At 36.0% G+C, this 22635-nt stretch overlaps 1 long non-coding RNA gene across 1 annotated transcript in view; it reads left to right on the top strand.

The window, feature by feature from the left end:
- The window catches only part of LOC113625978 (uncharacterized), a 161941-nt gene extending 139606 nt beyond the window's left edge, over positions 1 to 22335 (top strand). Inside the window, exon 6 of the long non-coding RNA XR_003434976.1 lies at positions 22220 to 22335. This is a non-coding gene — a long non-coding RNA (uncharacterized LOC113625978). The remainder of the gene's footprint in view (positions 1 to 22219) is intronic.
- Positions 22336 to 22635: the final 300 nt, after the last annotated feature.

Below are 22635 nucleotides of genomic sequence, written 5' to 3'. Positions count from 1 at the left end.
AAGAGGTATTATTCTCTTTTTCTCTGTTTTTACAGTTCTGATTCACCACTCTGTCTTGTTTGGCAGAGGCAGGGGATATGTTGAGTAGTGAGCTCTGCTTTAGAATAAACAAGTAGACCAGCCAACTTCCTTTCTACTCTACTACCTCATCCTACTTTCATATGCTCTTTTCTATGAAATGCCAACATGAAGGATTGTAGAGGATGATGGGCAGAAGAACGTTGCGTGTTAAACTTCTTAGTATCTAAGAGCAAAGATAAATCAACAGGAAGAGAGATAAGAGGAGTTTTGGTAGCAGTGCATTCCAAGGTGTTTTCAGTTTTCTTTACCATACTGTTTAAAAAGTACTTTAATAAAGAGCTGCAGAAACAAGATCTTAATGAAATTTACCTATTTGTGTTTAAAAAAACAAAAACTCAGAAAACTGTCAATACAACTAAGTTCCTTAACATGATAAAGGTTATAAATCTGAAACTTAAACTAAATATTATTCATAAAAGCAGGAAGACAGGGATATCTACTATTACCATACCTTCTTAACAAAGTAGGTAGTTCACACTATTACCTAAGGAGAGAATACCTAAGAACACAGAAGAAATGGAAGGATTGAAAGAAAAGAGATAAAACTATCTTTAGTTTCAGATTATAGCATCATTGCAAAACAATTTCTAAAAATCCAAAAACTGCTAGAACTTATAAAATTAAGTACACTTGCTAAATATAAGAATGACCTAACAATGAATAACATTTCTCTATACCAGCAGTGATCATGTATGAAAGGCTAAATATAACTCCTAAAAGGAATAAATTTCCTAGGAATTAACTAAGGCCAAAGTTTTCCATAAATAGAATTTGAAAATTCTAATAATGGACAGAGATAATGGTCTGAATAAATGAAGAGCTAATTCTAGGCTCTTGAATGGGATGACTTTATATAATGAATATATTAATTTCCCCTGTTTTAATTTATAAATGTAACCCCACTTTAATTTATAAATGTAAAGTCCAGTTGGACTTTTTGAAGAAATTGATAAACACACTAAAATGTATGTAAAAAATAAAGGTACATGAATAATTTTTAAAAAGAAGAGTAAAGAAAGGGGAGAAATTTCCATATCATTTATTAAGATGCATTGCAGAACTGTATTAATAAAAATGTGGTTTTGGCAAAAAAATAAGATAATGAATAAGGAAGCAAAGAAAAAAGCTCAGAGATAGATGTATGCATATATGAAGACAATTTCTTATAAAGTTGGCACCACAAATCAATGGATAAAGGAAAAATTTAGTAGGGCCCACTGAGGAAACGGACACAATAACTAAAGAAAAATCAGATTAGATCTTTACCAAATATCACATACAATGATGGAATCCAGATGAATTAAAGACAAGTAAAGGTAAAACTACAAAGTTAGTAGAAGAAAATACTGGGAATACCATTGCAACCTAAAAAGTGGAGAAAGACTTCTTAAAAACTTCAAAAGTGGAACCATAAGGCAAAGAATGGTATAAGCATGAATATATCAAAACCTAAGTATTTCAGTTCAACATTGGGCACCCTTGGCAAAGTTAAGTAGATGACAGAGGGAAGAATGTATCTGCAATGTTTAAAACTGACAGAGATGCAAGTATGGGCTAAACAAGGAATTTATGAGCTGAAGAAGAACAAAACAAGAAACCCAAAGAGAAAATCGTCAAAGCATGTGAAATTATTTTATAGTCTCTATTATTTTTTATTTTAGTCTTCTCCATAGAAGTTCAACTGATTCCAGAAAGACTCATATTCCTTCTTCTTAAAGCTCATTTATTTTTACGTTACTACTATTAGAGTATAAAAATGAATGTTAATGTTTTTAAATCTCAGGGAGTAACAGTTACTGTAACAACAAAAATAGACGACCCTAAAAAGTCTGACAGTTGTGTGACGAACACATAAGACCCTGACTTCAATGATAAGGTTCTCTAAAGAAACTCATTGGAGTTACAATTATCAGGTCATTTCTAAGGAGAGGATAAATGCATTTTACAAAACAAATTGGCATGAGAAATAATGTAGTATTGGGTTTCATCTAAGTGTAGAACTCACCATTTCCCCTCAAGCCTTAAACAAATATTACATGGGTGAGAGCTCTTATAAAATGTTATGTTTTGAAATGGATTTCATTAATGGCTTCTAGTGATAATTTATTTCTCCCTTTATGCACAAGTCTCTTCTCATACTAATAATGGATAGCTTATTTGCATATAAATAGATTTCAGTATTTGTTGAAGCAGAGACAAAACATGTTTCTTCCCCGGCCCCCAGACATTGTTAAACAAAAAAAAAGAGGGGAAGGCAATATTGCAATAATTAGCATTAGCAATCAGTATTTGTAATAATTTTCTTGATCAGAAATTTTTGCAGGTAACTTTCTTTGGTGTTTTCATTCATTTACTTCATGTCAAAGGTTTTGACCTGTATTAAAATCATTTTTTAAAAAAGAATCTGCACAGTTTTCTGAGTGATGTTTTTTGATATACTTATGCTTCAAACAAAAACAACAAAGCAGCTTGATATTGGTTACTGAAATGTTTACTCTGACCCTCTGTGTATCTTCTCCTAATTAGTTTTTACCGTTTTCACTGATTAGTTAGCATGTTCTGTTTTAGAGAAGGTAAATGTCATTTTTGTGACTATATTGCTTAATTAAATAAATCATTTACTTTTGAGATATAACAAGTCACATGCTTACGATAGAGATTTTGTTCCTTTTAGTTAAAATGTGCAAATGTTAATCTTTCAGTTATCATGTGGTCAAAAGTATCAAATCTTAAAAAATGTTATTATTAGAACATATGTCCTTCCTAAATATGTCTGCCTTCCTAAATATGTTTTATAATAAGGTCTTCTGAGCCTACTTCATTTCAACTAACAAAGGTCACTAGTAGAGAAAGAAAGATTAACTCAATATATTTTTTAAAACATATCCAGTTGATGTTTGCTTTCAGTATTTGAATAGGATATGTTCCTCTATCATCTCTCTTTAAGTGAATAGGAGGCATTATCTTGTGGCACACTTAGTATTTACTTTAAAGTAATTTCTTCAGGAAATTAAGACAACAGCTGCTTTCTGGCAGGTACAATATCTATTAATAAGTGTCCTTCTGACCAGCAGAGTCACTCAGAGGAGAGTGAAAAATGACTTCAGCTTTCAAAAAAGACAGGAAACGTGACCATTCTATTTGAGCAATTCTATTTTACTTGATTTTTGTTACTTGCATAAATACTGTTTTCACCTCTTGTTACATACTCTTTCTCAGGTGAGCGAGGTGATTCCTGGGGGTCCAAAGCCCTTTCCAAACATGGGGCCAAAAATATCCTGAAAGAGTGATGAAAACACTGTGTTTAAATCTATGTATTTTAAAACATCATATGGATCTTTTCTACCAGTTAAAAAAAAGTGAGAAAGTAAATTGTCCCTCCGAAAACATGACACATTGCATTCTGCCACAGAGAGGCAGCCTTCACCAAAAGATGGGACTTAGGGTTATTTGGGTTTTGGAAAATAATATTTAACTCTAGATTTAAAAAAAAAGTTTATAACAGGTTTAGAAAGTAGCAGTGTGTGGCAGCCTAGACAACTGGGAGTGTGACAATACGGAGACTGGAAGACAACTTGGTTTTCAGAATTGTGACATTTTTGTTTTCCTTAAATGTGTATGCATTTATTATAAATTGAAAAGTATAGACATTATATCTACTTTGATATGGTATGGATTAATAATCCAGGAACAAGTTTCCTGAATTTATCATATAGACCTTAATTTATTCCATCTCTTAGACCCAATTCACCTGTTAGGGAAATGTAATGTTGAGATAAAAGCATAATATTCTCATTTAATTAACATCATCTTTTTTGGCAAATTTGATGTTTTTGGAAGGTGCTAGAGACAGCAAAAGAAGATTAAGAAGGCAGTGTGAATATTGAAAAGAGTTGTTAAAAACATAGAGCAAGTCACAACTCAGCTGTTAACTCAATTTCCTGTAAAATTTAAATAATTTTATTTTCCTTTCTTTCCTCTCAGGGATGTTCTAAGGATTAAAAGTGGTTGAATGATTTGGCTCTTACTCCTTTTGTGACTTTGTAGAAGTTCCTTAACTTTTCTGCTCCATTTTATCCCCCTTTTATAAAGAAAGAAACTAAAACTTTATAAGGTCTATAGAATTTATGAAGTGTATATGGCTAGTATACAGAAAGGTTGAATTTTTTAGGTTTAAGATTTATTGTGGAAAATGATAGACTAAAATAAAATCGAGATGAAAATATACTTACATTTCAAAGAATTGTATCTTCCGTGATCATGAAATAGTTTTACACATTTGGCTCCATATTGAAATAACGTGACATGCCTATGACAGAATTCATAACGTGCTGAAGGATATACACTGAAAAGTATGTCTCTTTACCTTCTTAATGATGCCAGCCTCCTATAAATCTCTATCCTCTCAGGCAGCAGTTGTTAAACTTGTTTGCAAATATTTATGTGATATATCATCTAAGTAACATTTTCACATTATAAGTAGAAATATGAATTCAAGGTATCCATTTTTCCATAGACAGTTACTGAGAAAGTAAAATGAAAAAAGAATGGTTAAAATGCTTAAAAGTCATGGGAGTAGACTCTAGTGGACTCATAAATCGGTTCTTCCTTCCTTGGTTTGGCTCAGTTCAGCTCAACAAGTACCGATTGTGGCTCTACCATAGGCAGGCAAAGGAACATAAGAGATTCAGATATTCTAGAGGCAATGATAGTCTCATCCGTAATTTCTTAAGATTTATTCTTTGATCAATAGTTTTTGGGAAAAGCGATTCAGTGTTTAAATATATTTGGGAACAGCTACATATTAAGTTGTAGTTTAGAGGTCTAAACAATGGGTTTTGTTAAATTTGTTCTCTTCATTCCACTTTCAGAGAATATGACTTATTATTTTGTCATGAATCCAAGGCATCTGCATTCTAACACTAATCTGGGTGATTCTGATGCCTATGGTCCATGAACTACACTTTGAGAAAGATTTGTTTAAAATGTGTGGTGCTAAATATGATCCTCTTTGGTTTTTAGTCTTGATATTTCAAGCCATAGAACAAATTCAGCCAGAGGCCAGTGGAGAAACATGTCCAAAGCTATGGAAGGGCTTGTGAATAGGCCCTGTGGGTCATGGGTATTGAAGACAGATGAGGAAACTATCAACTATTTGGAAATAAACATTAATATAAACAAATCCCACTGTTATTTGTCATGGTTAAATTAATTAGTGGTAGCTGATGAGAAGGCTTGCAAGGGAAGAATCCTGCTATTATTTCATGAAGCTATGGCAACAGGGTTGGAAAATATTTACATTATATGACCACAAGAACAGAATGAACAGAGAACACTGTTAAGGTGAAGGAAAAAATCTTATTTATATTTATATCTATGTATAGATTTAAATTTACTGAAAATGAGCAAGAAGCTTTCTGAGATATTCAGTGGTTAACCTAATAGTTTTTGTTTGATCTCTAATGAATATAAATAAAACATTTGTGTATGAAACCATGAAAACCCCATTCTTTCATTCATTTAAGCTATAAAATATATTTTTTAAGACACAGAATGTGTTCAATTAAGTTGCAAATAAAAACGTTAATCATTTTTAATTGACCTGTCATTAAATAAATGGTGTAGGCTCTTCTTTCAGAAAATTCTAAACTCAGTCTAGCTTTATTGTAGTATTGAATAAATTGTAGCAGACATAGTCAAAGAAAAATTCAAATCCAAATGCACCTAGGGGCTTAACAATTTTTAGCAAGTTAAAAAAAATGGCAATAGTCACAATTAAAATGGTAAAAATTAGCCACTTAAAAGTTTTGCTTTAAATCATAGTTCATTTACTCTAGCTTTCTTAAATAATTCAGTTTGATTAGTACTAATCAAATGTTCTAATTATTTTAAAAATAAGGTTGGTATTTATATTTAAAGAACAGTTTATAACTTGATCTATGACATGACATGTTTTACAAAGACACATAGCATTATCCTGATCTTCACATACAGTATTCACAGAGATAAGTTCCAGTTTTAAGAGGGAATACCTTACTATTTCAGCCTTGAGTGTTAACATAATGATGATGATCTAAGAGGACTTAGTAAGAGGACTTAGAATATATGCTGAGACTTCTCAACTTTTTGCTTAGATAATGTTCTTGACATTCTGAATCCAAACCTTTAAAAATGAACAGTAGAATATAAAGCCCAAATTCAGTTATGAAAGGAAAATTCGCTACTAATATGTCAGGCCAGTTGTGAGGTATTTTATTTACCTTAAAGATAATATCATATTTTATTGATTACTTGATAAGTTTGTTCATTCATCACTAAAAATCATGTGTTACATATATATATATATATACTACCTACTCAAAATGGTGTTAGGTGAAAGTGATCATCCTTCCTTCCAGTTGGTTCCTATAATTCATACAGAAAGTATGTTATACCTACATTTGCAAGACTGGTGAAAGTCATTCAAATTTGTACAATGTACCTATTAGAGAGCAAAATTGTCAGCAGTTCAAAGACTTCATCTGACAGGGTTTTGGATACACATTTTGATAAGTATGTACTTGGTGGTACACAGATAAACAGAACACTGCCATTTGAAGATATATTTTGGTCAAGTCAAATCTATGTGCTTTTGTGTTTATATGTCATAAGAGTGCAGCCCTACTGCTTAATCAATGCTAGGAACACACATTTTAACAGGTGGATAATTTAGGTAGACTCCAGTAAATGCAGTTCTCAGTCTACTTAGGTTGAAGTGCACTGTAATAGTCCATTCCGTAGGGGCTGTGTTGGCAATAATTCCTAGATACTCTATAGTAACTTTAAGGTATCATCCTTAAGTATTTAAGATTTTATTTCTTAAAATATGTAATACCTGTTTTGTTTTTAGTAAGAGAAGTCAATGGTATGGTAAAACATACATGGAAATTTTGGTTAAAAGTTTACGCATTATCGGGACTCTATCATTTTTTCTCATCACCTATAAGCTGAATTTAATAGACTGTGCAGTTCTGTGGTCATAATCTGAAGTGCCATTTAATCAAATCGAGTGTTACAAACAGGAGAGGAGCATTGAACCTAAATGTGGTTTTGACATTGATAATAATACTTCCTTGTGTACTAATCTTTTGTCTCTCCTATTATTTCATTTGTAGAGCTGAAGAATAAAATCTGAGAGACAATGTGTTCCATAAAAATCTAAACTCTCTAAATGACATTTTAAAGCCATGCAGTCCATTTTAATGAACGATTTTCTAGATGCATTTTTAATTTCTAAAGATATGCTCACATATGGGATATTTATTTTCCAGTAATTTTCTGTCACCTTCAGATAAAAAAGGACTCAGTATTCATAAACAAAATTGACTACATGATTTATAAATTTTGGCTCATTATGAAGAAAGCCATTTTTTTAAATATGAGGTTTTGCAGCTTTATTCGTAGAAGTGGTAGTTATTTCTGAGTTGGCTCTAATGCACCAAAATGATTTTTATTTTAAATTACTCAGTTTTCCTCTTCTACTTCATTTTTGCCCTGTAGCATTGGTTGACATTTCAGAGAGAGTGAGTTGGCATAGGGCTGGAAAATATGTAATTATAAGAATCATCTGCTCTTGAATTTCCCATTATATAGTAGTCATGATTCAGGCAGACTTTTCATAGATGTTTGATTTGGAATGAGAAGTTTTCTTCTTCCATGACCTTTGATTAAAATGTGGCATTTTGGTAAACAAATAGAAGATAGTTTCTGCATAATCCAGTTGTGAATCAGAGCTGGTAAAGCATTGTAAATCTTTGACCTGTATCATATAAGCAGTAACATATGTAATTGTAAATATATTTTAAGATTAAGTGCAGTAAACTTATTTTTTTAATGCTCTGTAACTTAAAGCAGACTAAGTGCTAAAATGCAGCAAGATGTGTATTAAGAAAAGTTTCGCTTCACTTAATACTCCTCAAAGGAATTCCAATAGAAGGAAATCTACTACAACTATTTTTGAATATTTTCTTTTCATTTAATGAGTTATAACCATGAATGCAAATATTTATCAGTTGCTTTAGCATTTTGGTAAAAGTAGGGGATAGACTATACTTTATAACTGAAAATGAAACTTAGTTACAGTAGTGTTTGGATAATAACCTTACCTATTGCATTAACCTTTATAGATCTTTATGGCTAAAGTTGCAATTTTCAATTAATTGACTGTGGAATTCTATACCCATTTCCTGATGGTATTTTGTGGGGGTTTTTCTGGAAGCCACAGCAACTGGTACATTCTCCCATGCATGGTACGGTTTGTGTATATAAGACTCTCTGTTAAGATACTATGTTTATATATGTACATTATTTCTCTGTACTATAAATATAAATTATATTATTTCAAAGTCATGCATGCTGTTTTTATAGTAAGATGGCATTTGCTACAACACTTGTCACTTGGTAGATCAAAACACATTAGCTTCTGTCTTAGTCAATGTGGGCTACTATAACAAAAGTACATTAAACTGTGTGGTTAAACAATAGAAATTTATTTCTCACTGTTTTGGAATCTGAGAAGTTCAAGATCAAGGTGCCCAAGGTGCTGGCCAATTCTATTCCTAGTGAAGGCCCTGTTCCTGGTTTGCAGATAGACATCTTGCTGTGTTTTCACACAGGAGGGAGAGAGGGAGAGAGAGAGAATGCGCTCCTCATAAGGACACTAAACCCATCGTGAGGGCTCCACCCTTATGACCCAACTGCCTCTCAAAGGCCCCATCTCCAAATACCATCACACTGTGGATTAGGGTTTCAGCATGTGAATTGTGGAGGGACACAAACATTCAGTCCATACCAGCATTCCAAAAAGGCTTTATAAATTTGGACATCTATCCTATTAATTGACTTGATATTAGAATAATTGATCTAGAGCCAGAAGTTAAGTTTTATTTAAAATTTTGAAATGTCCTATGTAAATAAAGCTAAAGCATTAACAGTGTTTCATATGAACCCATCAATTCTAAAATATTTTAGATTTTAAAATATCAACAAGAATCTATTCTTCAAAGTAAGTGGCTTTGAATTGCCCGACTACTAGTGGGACAAAGGCTTTTAATTTTGTATCCTATTAATATCTTTTATTTAACATCTTTATTGCAGTGTAATTGCTTTACAGTGGTGTGTTAGTTTCTGCTTTATAACAAAGTGAATCAGCTATACATGTACATATATCCCCATACCTCTTCCCTCTTGCATCTATCTCCCTCCCACCCTCCCTATCCCACCCCTCTAGGTGGTCACAAAGCACCGAGTGGATCTCCCTGTGCTATGCAGCTGATTCCCACTAGCTATTGATTTTACATTTGATAGTGTATATAGGTCCATGCCACTCTCTCACTTTGTCCCATCTTACCCTTCCCCCTCCCCATGTCCTAAACTCCATTCTCTAGTAGGTCTGTGTCTTTATTCACATCCTGCCCCTAGATTCCTCATGACCATTTTTTTTCTTAGATTCCATATATATATGTGTTAGCATATGGAATTTGTTTTTCTCTTTCTGACTTGCTTCACTCTGTAGGACAGACTCTAGGTCCATCCACCTCACTACAAATAATGCAATTTCGTTTCTTTTATGGCTGAGTAATATTCCATTATGTATATGTTCCACAACTTCTTTATCCATTCATCTGTCGATGGACACTTAGGTTGCTTCCATCTCCTGGCTGTTGTAAATAGAGGTTCAATTAACATTTTGGTACATGACTCTTTTTGAATTCTGGTTTTCTCAGGGTATATGCCCAGTAGTGGGATTGCTGGGTCATATGGTAGTTCTATTTTTAGTTTTTTAAGGAAACTCTATATTGTTCTCCATAGTGGCTGTATCAATTTACATTCCCACCAACAGTGCAAGAGGGTTCCCTTTTCTCCAAACCCTCCCCAGCATTTATTATTAGTAGATTTTATAATGATGGCCATTCTGGCTGGTGTGAGGTGATACCTCATTGTAGTTTTGATTTGCATTTCTCTAATGATTAGTGATGTTGAGCATCCTTTCATGTGTTTGTTGACAATCTGTATATCTTATTTGGAGAAATGTCTATTTAGATCTTCTGCCCATTTTTGGATTGGGTTGTTTGTTTTTTTGATATTGTGCTACTAGAGCTGCTTGTGAATTTGGGAGATTAATCCTTTGTGAGTTGCTTCATTTGCAAATATTTTCTCCCATTCTGAGGGTTGTCTTTTCGTCTTGTTTATGGTTTCCTTTGCTATGCAAAAGCTTTTAATTTTCATTAGGTCCCATTTGTTTATTTGTTTCTATTTGCATTTCTCTAGGAGGTGAGTCAAAAAGCATCTTGCTGTGATTTATGTCATGGAGTGTTCTGCCTATGTTTTTCCTTTAAGAGTTTTATAGTGTCTGGCCTTACATTTAGGTCTTAATCTATTTTGAGTTTATTTTTGTGTATGGTGTTAGGGAGTGTTCTAATTTCATTCTTTTACATGTAGCTGTCCAGTTTTCTCAGCACCACTTATTGAAGTGGCTGTCTTTTCTCCATTGTATATTCTTGGCTCCTTTATCAAAAATAAGGTGATCATATGTGCGTGGGTTTATCTCTGGGCTTTCTATCCTGTTCCATTGATCTCTCTTTCTGTTTTTTGTGCCAGTACCATACTGTCTTGATTACTGTAGCTTTGTAGTATAGTCTGAAGTCAGGGAGCCTGATTCCTCCTGCTCCGTTTTTGTTTCTCAAGATTGCTTTGGCTATTCAGGGTCTTTTGTGTTTCCATACAAATTGTAAAATTTTTTGTTCTAGTTCTGTGAAAAATGCCATTGGTAGTTTGACAGGGATTGCATTGAATCTGTAGATTGCTTTGGGTAGTATAGTCGTTTTCACAATGTTGATTCTTCCAATCCAAGAACATGGTATATCTCTCCATCTGTTTTTATCATCTTTAATTTCTTTCATAAGTGTCTTATAGTTTTCTGCATACAGGTCTTTTTCTCCTTAGGTAGGTTTATTCCTAGGTATTTTATTCTCTTTATTGCAGTGGTAAATGGGAGTGTTTCCTTAATTTCTCTTACAGATTTTTCATCATTAGTGTATAGGAATGCAAGACGTTTCTGTGCCTTAATTTTGTGTCCTGCTACTTTAACAAATTCATTGATTAGATCTAGTAGTTTTCTGCTAGCATATAAGGATTCTCTATGTATAGTATCATGTCATCTGCAAACAGTGACAGCTTTACTTCTTTTCCAATTTGGATTCTTTTTATTCTTTTTCTTCTCTGATTGCTGTCTAAAACTTTCAAAACAATGTTGAATAGTAGTGGAGAGAATGGGCAACCTTGTCTTGTTCCTGATCTTAGTGGAAATGCTTTCAGTTTTTCACCATTAAGAACGATGTTGCCTTGGGTTTGTTATATTCGGCCTTTATTATGTTGACGTAAGTTCCCACTATGCCTACTTTCGGGAGGGTTTTTATCATAAACAGGTGTTGAATTTTATCAAAAGTTTTTTCTGCATCTTTTGAGATGAGCATATGGTTTTTCTCCTTCATTTAGTTAATATGGTGTATCACATTGACTGATTTGTGTATATTGAAGAATCCTTGAAATTCCTGGGATAAACACCACTTGATCATTGTGTATGATCCTTTTAATGTGCTGTTGCATTCTTTTTGCTAGTATTTTGTTGAGGATTTTTGCATCCATTTTCCTCAGTGATATTGGCCTGTAGTTTTCTTTTTTTGTGACATCTTTGTCTGCTTTTGGTATCAGAGTGATGGTGGCCTTGTAGAATGAGTTCAGGAGTGTTCCTCCCTCTGCTATATTTTGGAAGAGTTTGAGAAGGATGGGTGTTAGTTCTTCTCTAAATGTTTGACAGAATTCGCCTGTGAAGCCATCTGGTGCTAGGCTTTTGTTTGTTGGAAAATTTTAAATCACAGTTTCAATTTCAGTGCTTGTGATTGGTCTGTTTATATTTTCTATTTTCTCCTGGTTCAGTCTTGGAAGGTTGTGCTTTTCTAAGAATTGGTACATTTACTCCAGTTTGTCCATTTTTTTGGCATACAGTTGCTTGTAGTACTCTCATGATCCTTTGTATTTCTGCATTGTCAGTTTTTACTTCTTTTTCATTTCTAATTCTGTTCATTTGAGTCTTCTCCCATTTTTTCTTGATGAGTCTGGCTAATGGTTTATCAATTTTGTTTATCTTTTCAAGGAACCAGCTTTTAGTTTTATTATCTTTTCTATCTTTTCCTTCATTTCTTCTTCATTTATTTCTGATCTGATCTTTATGTTTTCTTTCCTTCTGCTATCTTGGGGGTTTTTTTGTTCCTCTTTCCCTAATTGCTTTAGGTGTAAGTTTAGGTTGTTTATTTGAGATATTCTTGTTTCTTGAGGTATGATTGTATTGCTATAAACTTCCCTCTTAGAACTGCTTTTGCTGCATCACATACTTTTTTTTTTTTTTTTATTTATTGAAAGCGGGGGTGTCTCTGTTTTGGCCTCTCCCATAGTGGAGCACAGGCTCCGGACGCACAGGCTCAGCGGCCATGGCTCACGGGCCCAGCCTCTCCGCGGCATGTGGGATCTTACTGGACCGGGGCACGAACCTGTGTCCCCTGCATTGGCAGGCGGACTATCAACCACTGCGCCACCAGGGAAGCCCCATCATCACATACATTTTGGGTCATTGCGTTTTCATTGTCATTTTTTTCTAGGTATTTTTTGATTTCCTCTTTGAAATCTTCAGTGATCTCTGGGTTATTAAGTAGTGTATTGTCTAGCCTCCATGTCTTTCTATTTTTTACATGGTTTTTCCTGTAATTTATATGTAGTCTCATAGCGTTGTGATCAGAAAAGATACTTGATATGATTTCAATTTTCTTAAATTTACCAAGGGTTGATTTGTGACCCAAGACATGATCTATCCTGGAGAATCTTCCATGAGCACTTGAGAAGAAAGTGTATTCACTTGTTTTTGGATGGAATGTCCTATAAATATCAATTAAGTCCATCTTGTTTAATGTATCATTTAAAGCCTGTGTTTCCTTAATTATTTTCATTTTGGATGATCTGTACATTGGTGTAAGTGGGGCGTTAAAGTCCCCTACTATGATTGTGTTACTGTCGATTTCCCTTTTTATGGCTGTTACCATTTGCCTTATGTATTGAGGTGCTCCTATGTTTGGTGCATAAATATTTACAATTGTTATATCTTTTTCTTGGATTGATCTCTTGATCATTATGCAGTGTCCTTCTTGCTCTCTTGTAATCATCTTTGTTTTAAAGTCTATTTTGTCTGATATGAGAATTGCTACTCCAGCTTTCTTTTTATTTCCATTTGCATGGTATATCTTTTTCCATCCCCTCACTTTCAGTCTGTATGTGTCTCTAGGTCTGAAATGGGTCTCTTGTAGACATCATATATATGGGTCTTGTTTTTGTATCCATTCAGCCAGTCTATGTCTTTTGGTTGGAGCATTTAATTCATTTACATTTAAGGTAATTATCGATATGTATGTTCCTGTTACAAGTTTCTTAATTGTTTTGGTTTTTTTATTTTAGGTCTTTTCCTTCTCTTGTGTTTCCTGCCTAGAGAAGTTCCTTTAGCATTTGCTGTAAAGCTGGTTTGGTGGTGCTGAAATGTCTTAGCTTTTGCTTGTTTGTAAAGGTTTTAATTTCTCTGTTGAATTTGAATGAGATCCTTACTGGGTAGAGTAATCTTGGTTGTAAGTTTTTCCGTTTTATCACTTTAAATGTGTCTGCCACTCCCTTCTGGCTTGCTGAGTTTCTGCTGAAAGATCAGCTGTTACCTTATGGGGATTCCCTTGTATGTTGTTGTTTTTCCCTTGCTGCTTTTAATATTTTTTCTTTGTATTTAATTTTTGATAGTTTGATTAATATGTGTCTTGGCGTGTTTCTCATTAGATTTATCCTGTATGCGACTCTCTGCACTTCCTGGACTTGATTGACTGTTTCCTTTCCCACATTAGGGAAGTTTTCAATATAATCTCTTCAGGTATTTTCTCAGTCCCGTTCCTTTTCTTGTCTTCTTCTGGAACCCCTATAATTCGAATGTTGGTGCATTTAATGTTATCCCCGAGGTCTCTGAGACTGTCCTTAATTCTTTTATTCTTTTTTCTGCTGTGCATTATTTATTTCCACTATTTTATTTTCCTGGTTAGTTATCCGTTTTTCTACCTCAGTTATTCTGCTATTGATTCCTTCTAGAGAATTTTTAATTTCATTTATTGTGTTGTTCATCATTGTTTGTTTGCTCTTTAGTTCTTCTAGGTCCTTGTTAAATATTTCTTGTATTTTCTCCATTCTGTTTCCAAGATTTTGGATCATCTTTACTATCATTGCTCTGAATCCTTTTTCAGGTAGACTGCCTATTTTCTCTTCAGTTGTTTGGTCTGGTGGGTTTTTACCTTGCTCCTTCATCTGCTGTGTGTTTGTCTGTCTTCTCATTTTGCTTAACTTACTGTGTCTGGGGTCTCCTTTTCACAGACTGTATGTTCGTAGTTCCCGTTGTTTTTGGTGTCTGCCCCCAGTGGCTACGGTTGGTTCAGTGGGTTGTTTAGGCTTCCTGGTGGAGGGGACTGGTGCCTATGTTCTGGTGGATCACGCTGGATCTTGTCTTTCTAGGGGGCAGGACCACGTCTGGTGGTGTGTTTTGCGGCGTCTGTGACCTTATTATGATTTTAGTCAGCCTTTCTGCTAGTGGGTGGGTTGTGTTCCTGTCTTGCTAGTTGTTTGGCAGAGGCTCTCCAGCACTGTAGCTTGCTGGTCATTGAATGGAGCTGTGTGTTGGCGTTGAGATGGAGATCTCTGGGAGATTTTTGCCGTTTGGTAATATGTGGGGCTGGGAGGTCTCTGGTAGACCAATGTCCTCAACTCGGCGCTCCCACCTTAAAGGAACAAGCCTGACACCTGGCTGGAGTACCAAGACCCTGTTATCCACATGGCTCAGAATAAAAGGGAGAAAAAAAGAAAGAAAGGAAGTAAAAAAATAAAATAAAATAAAGTTATGAAAATAAAAACAATTATTTAAAATGAAAAAAATTAAAAAGTAATAAAAGCAATGAAAATAAGAAATAAAGAAGATAGCAACCAAACCAAAAAACAAATCCACCAATGATAATAAGTGCTAAAAACTATATTAATAAAAAAGAACAAAAAAAAAAAAACCGGACAGACAGAACCGTAGGACAAATGGTAAAAGCAAAGCTCTACAGACAAAATCACAAACAGAAAGATACACATGCACACTCACCAAAAGGGAAAATGGAAAAAAATATATAATCATTGCTCCCAAAGTCCATCCTCTCAATTTGGGATGATTTGTTGTCTATTCAGGTATTCCGGAGATGTACAGTACATCAGGTTGATTGTGGAGATTTAATCTGCCGCTCCTGAGGCTTCTGGGAGAAATTTCCCTTTCTTTTCTTTATTTGCACAGCTCCTGGGGTTCAGCTTTGGATTGGCCCCACCTCTGCGTGTAGGTCACCTGAGAGCGTCTGTTCCTGCCCAAACAGGACAGGGTTAAAGTAGCAGTTGATCAGGGGGCTCTGGCTCACTCAGGCTGGGGGGAGGAAGGGGTACGGAATGCAGGGCGAGCCTGCAGCGGCAGAGGCCAGCGTGACGTTGCACCGCCAGAGGCGCGCCGTGTGTTCTCCTGGGGAAGTTTCCCTGGGTCATGGGTCCCTGCCAGTGGCGGGCTGCACAGGCTACCGGGAGCGGAGGTGTGGATAGTGAGCTCTGCTTGCACACAGGCTTCTTGGTGGCTGCAGCAGCAGCCTTAGCGTTTCACGCCCATGTCTGGGGTCCGTGCTGATAGCTGTGGTTTGTGCCCATCTCTGGAGCTCGTTTAGGTGGTGCTCTGAATCCCCTGTCTTTGTGCACCCCGAAACAATGGTCTCTTGACTCTTAGGCAGGTCCAGACTTTTTCCCGGACTTTCTCCCGGCTAGCTGTGGCGCGCTAGACCCCTTTAGCCTGTGTTCACGCAGCCAACCCCAGTCCTCTCCCTGGGATCCGACCTCCGAAGCCCGAGCCTCAGCTCCCAGACCCCACCTGCCCCGGCGGGTGACCAGACAAGCTTCTTGGGCTGGTGAGTGCCGGTCGGCCCTGATCCTCTGTGCGGGAATCTCTCCGCTTTGCCCTCCGCACCCCTGTTGCTGCGCTCTCCTCTGCGGCTCCGAAGCGTTCCCCCTTCGCCACCCGCAGTCTCCGCCCACGAAGGGGCTTCCTAGTGTGTAGAAACCTTTCCATCTTCACAGCTCCCTCCCAGAGGTGCAGGCCCTATCCCTATTCTTTTGTTTCTGTTTTCTTACTTTTCCCCTACCCAGTTATGTGGGGAGTTCCTTGCCTTTTGGGGTGTCTGATGTCTTCTGCCAGCATTCGGTAGGTGTTATGTAGGAGTTGCTCCACATATAGATATATTTCTGATATATTTGTGGGGAGGAAATTGATCTCTGCATCTTACTCTTCCGCCATCTTGAAGGTCTCCTCACTATTAATATCTTTGTATCTACTCTTGTATTTCACTGTTTATGTTCATTGTCAATATTCTATGCTCCAAGTTTTTATTTCCTCTCCCACAGTGTCTTTTAAATGCCCTCTAATTTAGTTTCATTCATCACCACTCTTCTAAAGTTACATCCTATATACTCTACAGTGACCTCCCTATAAGTCTCCTCTTGAAATATTTGATATAGTAGACCTCTAACACTGTTCATATGCGAGGCATGGCATGTGATAGACACTCAAAATAAGTATTGGTTAACATGCAAATGGAGAAAGAAATAACCTCTCCCTATTTACTGTCTATAATGTTGTAGTAGCTAGATTTATTAACTAGACTGTTTCCTTCTTTGATTCTTCTCCTCCCTCTCTGTGCAGTCCCCCAAGTTCTAGTCCTTAGTTATTTAGTTTTTCTCTCTCTGTGATCTTTCACTTAGAGAAACCTCAACTATTGTCTCTGCGTGAATAACTCCATTCTTTTTCTCCAGGCAAGCTTCCTCATGAGCTTCAGTTATATATCTACGATTGTCCTCTAGACACTTCTATTTGGATATCCTGCATCTTTTCAAACATAATTGGTTCAAAATCAAGCACAAGATATTCCTCTCCTCCTTCTTTCTATGTTTCTTTATTTCCATCATAGTATTACCTTTTTCATAGCCACTTTTCATTTTTATCTTCTTCTAATCACTGTACATACTAAATGTTTATTACATTTCTTAGAAAATATTCTGAGTTGTTCTTCCTTTCCATTATCAATGTTAGTGAACTCCTTGTTAGTGACCCTAAAACAGCCCATCTTCCAGTCATTTCATCCTATGAACTACTGCCAGAGTTTATTTCTTAAACTATCTCTTTCTTTATGAATCTCCTTTAGTCAAAAACCTTCAGGAGCTAGACTATGGAAGTGGTTTTCAAAAGCCTTTTTAAAAAAAAATTACTAAACAACTTCAGTTAAATAAAATCTTGTATGGGACCCAAACAAATAAAACAGTAAATCTGTAGTTGTTTTGGCTGAAAATATTTAAAGCCTCTTGTATTTGGGCTTTACCTACACATTGTCCCCTGGGCAGTTCTTTAGAATTTCTGGTACATTTTAGAATACAATTTGAAACCTATGGCCTCTAGTACAAAGTCTTCATTTAGGATTTAGGCCCTGTTCCATTTAACCAATCTGTTTGCTACATAAAACTTTTTCCATGTAAATTTGTGCCTTGACTTCTGTCATGTTTAGTGCCCAGAATGCTGTTAAACCACCTTTCTGCTTCTTTAAATCTTATTCATATCCCCAATGCAGTTCAGTCATCACCTCTTCACTGAACATGTGAATGAATATGTAGGAATAAAAGAGTTGGGTATCTTTTTTCACTATGTAGATATATTTTGAGGGGGTACTGTTTTCTTTTTTTGGAAATTACTTCTGATTTGAATTTAATTATTACATACACAGACGTCTGTGCAGGCGTATCTTGGAGATATTTCAGGTTTGATTCCAGACCACCACAATAAAGCACATGTCCCAATAACAGGAGTCACAGAAATTTTTTGGTTTCCCAGTGCATATAAAAGTTATGTTTACACTGTACTGTAGTCTATTAAATGTGCAATAACGTTATGTCTAAAAAATGCACGTACCTTAATTTAAAAATACTTTATTGCTAAAAGATGCTAAACATCTTTTGAGCCTTCAGCAAGTCATATTCTTTTTGTTGGTAGTTGGTATATTGTCTTACCTTGATGTTGCCTGCTGACTGATCAGGGTGGTTGTTGCTGAAGAGCTAGGTGGCCGTGGCAATTTCTTCAAATAAGACAACAATGAAATTTGTTACATCAATTGACTCTTCCTTTCATGAATGGTTTTTCTATAGCATGCATGCTGTTTGGTAGCATTTTACCCACCATAGAACTTCTTTCAAAATTGGAGTCATTCCTCTCAAACCCTGCTGCTGCTTTGTCAACTAACTTTATGTAATATTCTAAATCCTTTCTTATCAAAATTTCAGCAGTCTTCATAACATCTTCACCAGGAGTAGATTCCATCTCAAGAAACCACTTTCTTTGCTCAACCATAAGGAGCAACTCCTCATCCATTAAAGGTTTACCATGAGACTGCAACAATTCAGTCATCTTCAGACTCCATTTCTAATTTTAGTCCTCTTACTATTTCAACATCTGCAGTTTCTTCCTTCACTGAGTCTTGAATCCCTCAGTCATTCAACTTCTTCCAAACTCCTATTAAGGTTGATATTTTCACCTCTTCCCATGAATTAAAAATATTCTTTTTTTTTTTTTTTTTTTTACAAATATTCTTAATGGCATCTAGAATGATGAACACTTTCCAGAAGGCTTTTAATTGAGCTTGCCCACATCTGTCAGAGGAATCACTCTCTATGGCAGCTAGATCCTTTTGAAGTATATATTTATATTTTGACTGCACCACGTGTCTTGCAGGATCTTAGTGCCCTAACCAGGAGACCAGGGGTCAAACTTGGGCCCCTCTGCAGTGGAAGCATAGAGTCCTAACCACTGGACTTCCAGAAAACTCCCAAAATATATTTATTAAATAATAAGACTTGAAAGTCAAACTGGATCTGTGGGCTGCAGAATGGATGTCTTGTTAGCAGCCATAAAAACATCATTAATCTCATTGCACATCACCATCAGAGCTCTTGGGTGACTAGGTACATTGTCAATGTAAAGTAATATTTTGAAAGGAATCTTTTTTTCTGAACAGTAGGTCTCAGCAGTGGGCTTAAAATATTCAGCAAACCATGTTGTTAACAGATGGACCATCATCCAGGCTTTGTTATTCCATTTATAGAGCACAGGCAGAATAGATATAGCATAATCCTTAAAGGCCCTAGGATTTTTGGAATGGTAAATGAGTATTGGGTTCAACTTAAAGTCACCAGGTAATTAGCCCCTACAAAGAGAGTCAGCCTGTCCTTGAAGCTTTGAAGCCAGGCATTGACTTCTCCTCGCTAGCTATTGAGTTGGCCGAAAAGTGCCTTCAGTTTTTAAGTGAAAATAAAAGACGCATTTTTCATTTTCACCAAGAACTTTATTGACCAACATATCTGCCCTTTTGTTCCACTACCTTCTGCCATTTTTCAGGCAACTTCATAATTCCATCTTCCCAAAACTTTTGATCTTTTTGAGCAAAGAAGTGTTCCAGGTGCCTTTTACAGTCTTCCAGGGAATTGAAATTTTTCCATTAAGAGAAGTTTTAAAGACCGAAATAAGTGGAAATCCAAAGGTGAAATGTCTGGTGAATATGGCGGATGAATCAGAACTTCCCAGCCAAGGTGTAACAGTTTTTGCCTGGTCATCAAAGAAACATGTGGTCTTGTGTTATCCTGATGGAAGATTATGCGTTTTCTGTTGACTAATACTGGACGCTTTTTGTCGAGTGCTGCTTTCCGTTGGTCTAACTGGGAGCAGTACTTGTTGGAATTAATCATTTGATTTTCCGGAAGGCACTCATAATAGAGGACTCCCTTCCAATCCCACCATATACACAATATCACCTTCTTTGGATGAAGACTGGCCTTTGGTGTGGTTGGTGGTGTTCATTTCACCTGCCCCACGATCTGTTCCGTTCCACATTAATGTACAGCATCCACTTTTCATCGCCCGTCACAATTTGTTTTAAGAATGGAACATTTTCATTACGTTTAAGTAGAGAATCGCATGTGGAAATATGGTCAAGAAGGTTTTTTTCACTTAACTTATGTGGAAACCTATCATAAGTGATTAATATAACCAAGCTGGTGCAAATGGTTTTCAACGCTTGATTTGGATATTTTGAGTATGTCAGCTGTCTTCCACGTGGTATAACATTGATTGTTCTCAATTAATGTCTCAATTTCATTGCTATCAGCTTCAACTGGTCTACCCGACTGGAGCATCATCCAGCGAGAAATCTCCAGCACGAAGCTTCACAAACCACTTTTGACAAGTTCAGTCAGTCACAGCACCTTTTTCATACGCTGCACAAATCATATTTTTGTGTTTCAGTTGCATTTTCACCTTTCTTGAAATAATAAAGCGTAATATGCCAAAAATGTTGCTTTTTTCCTTCCCTCTTCAATATTAAAATGGCTACAGAAAAATTCACCAATTTTGATGTCTTTTTTAAATGCACGCTGATATGACAGCTGTCACATACAATCTAACAAGGTTGTTTTGAATGAAGTTAAAGACAACTAAGTACTACTAGAGCCATCTTACGGAAAAAAACCGAACGAAACTTTTGGCCATCCCAACATGAAAGTCCTCGATGGTATCTTCTTCCAAAAGAGGGCTGTTTTGTCTACAGTGAAAATCTGTTGTTTAGTGTAGCCACCTTCATTAATTATCATAGCTGGATCTTCTGGATAACTTGCTGCAGCTTCTGCATCAGCACTTGCTGCAGCTTCTGTGTCAGCACTTGCCGCTTCACCTTGCACTTTTATGTTATGGAGATGGCGTCTTTACTTAAACCAACATCTGCTAGCTTCAAACTTTTCATCTGTAGCTTCCTCACCTCTCTCAGCCTTCACAAAACTGAAGAGAGTTGGGGCCTTGCTCTGTATTAGCCTTTGGCTTAAGGGAGTGTTGTACCTGGTTTGATCTCTACCCAGACCACTAAAACTTTCTCCATATCAGAATTAAAGCTGTTTTGCTTTCTTATTATTCATGTGTTCACTGGAAGAGCACTTTTAATTTCCTTCAAGAACTTTTCCTTTGCATTTACAACTTGGCTGACTAATATTTAGTGCAAGAGGCCTAGCTTTTGACCTATCTCAGGTTTTTTTTGTTTTGTTTTTGTTTTTGTGTTTTTGCGGTACGCGGGCCCCTCTCTGTTGTGGCCTCTCCCGTTGCGGAGCACAGGCTCAGCGGCCATGGCTCACGGACCCAGCCGCTCCGCGGCATGTGGGATCCTCCCAGACGGGGGCACAAACCCATGTCCCCTGTGTCGGCAGGCAGACTCTCAACCACTGCGCCACCGGGGAAGCGCCTATCTCAGGTTTTGACATGCCTTCCTCACTAAGTTTAATCATTTCTAGCATTTGATTTCTAGTGCCCCATGGTAGGGGTACTACTTGGCCTTATTTCAATATTGTTGTGTCTCAGGGAATAGAGAGACCCAAGGACAGAGAGAGAGATGGGGAAGAAATCAGAACACACACAACACTTATGAATTAAGTTTGCTATCTTACATGGGCATGGTTTGTGCTACCCCAAAACAATTACAATAGTAATATCAAAGATCACTGATTATATATTACCATAACAGATATAATTTTAATAATGAAAAAGTTTGAAATATTGTGAGAAGTACGTGAACAAATGCTATTAGAAAAATGGTGCTGATAGGCTTGCTAGAAGCAGGGTTGCTACAAACCTTGAATTTGTAAAAAACACAGTATCTGAAAAGTGCAATAAAGTGAAGTGCAATAAAATGAGGTATGCTTGTGTTTTATGCTTATCATATTTCAAATCCCTGAACTGAATGACTTTAAGCATTCAAAAGGATGGGTTCAAGAGTGATGCTAAATATAAATGTTAAGATAACAAATCTAAGAATAATATACATGTGACCAAAATCAATAATTTAAAACATGCTTTATTAGTTTTACATTTGTTTTCTCTTAGGGCTTGCAACATACAATCCTGTTTTAAAGAAATCTTGCTCCATACCCTTATTTGTTAAAGCATCAAAGCGTTTTAAAGACTCCAAAGAGATTACTCCTGGTCCAGCGACACATGAGGTTTGTCAATGATATTTCTCTTTTAATAATAACACAAGAATGGAAAAATTTCCAGAAAGTACTGGAAATGTCTTCATTAAAGTCCTTTCCATATGTTCTATTCTTATTACTAACCAAAATCTTTTGGCTAAGAAAGGCTTTTTTAAAGATAAATTCTGACATTTCTGAAAGAATTGTTTGAGAATTTAAGAATTATTTAACAATTTATCTATAAATAGCCTCTACAGCACAAATATATATAATTTTTATATCCCTACAACTCTAAATATTTACTTGTTTACATACACAAATTGAAATAGA

This window comes from Aethalodelphis obliquidens, unplaced genomic scaffold (genome assembly GCF_003676395.1).
Source record: "Aethalodelphis obliquidens isolate GAN/ISIS:26980383/991018 unplaced genomic scaffold, ASM367639v1 scaffold17, whole genome shotgun sequence".
In the NCBI taxonomy this organism is placed as follows: domain Eukaryota; kingdom Metazoa; phylum Chordata; class Mammalia; order Artiodactyla; family Delphinidae; genus Aethalodelphis; species Aethalodelphis obliquidens.
This window is presented reverse-complemented; position numbering and strand designations above follow the sequence as displayed.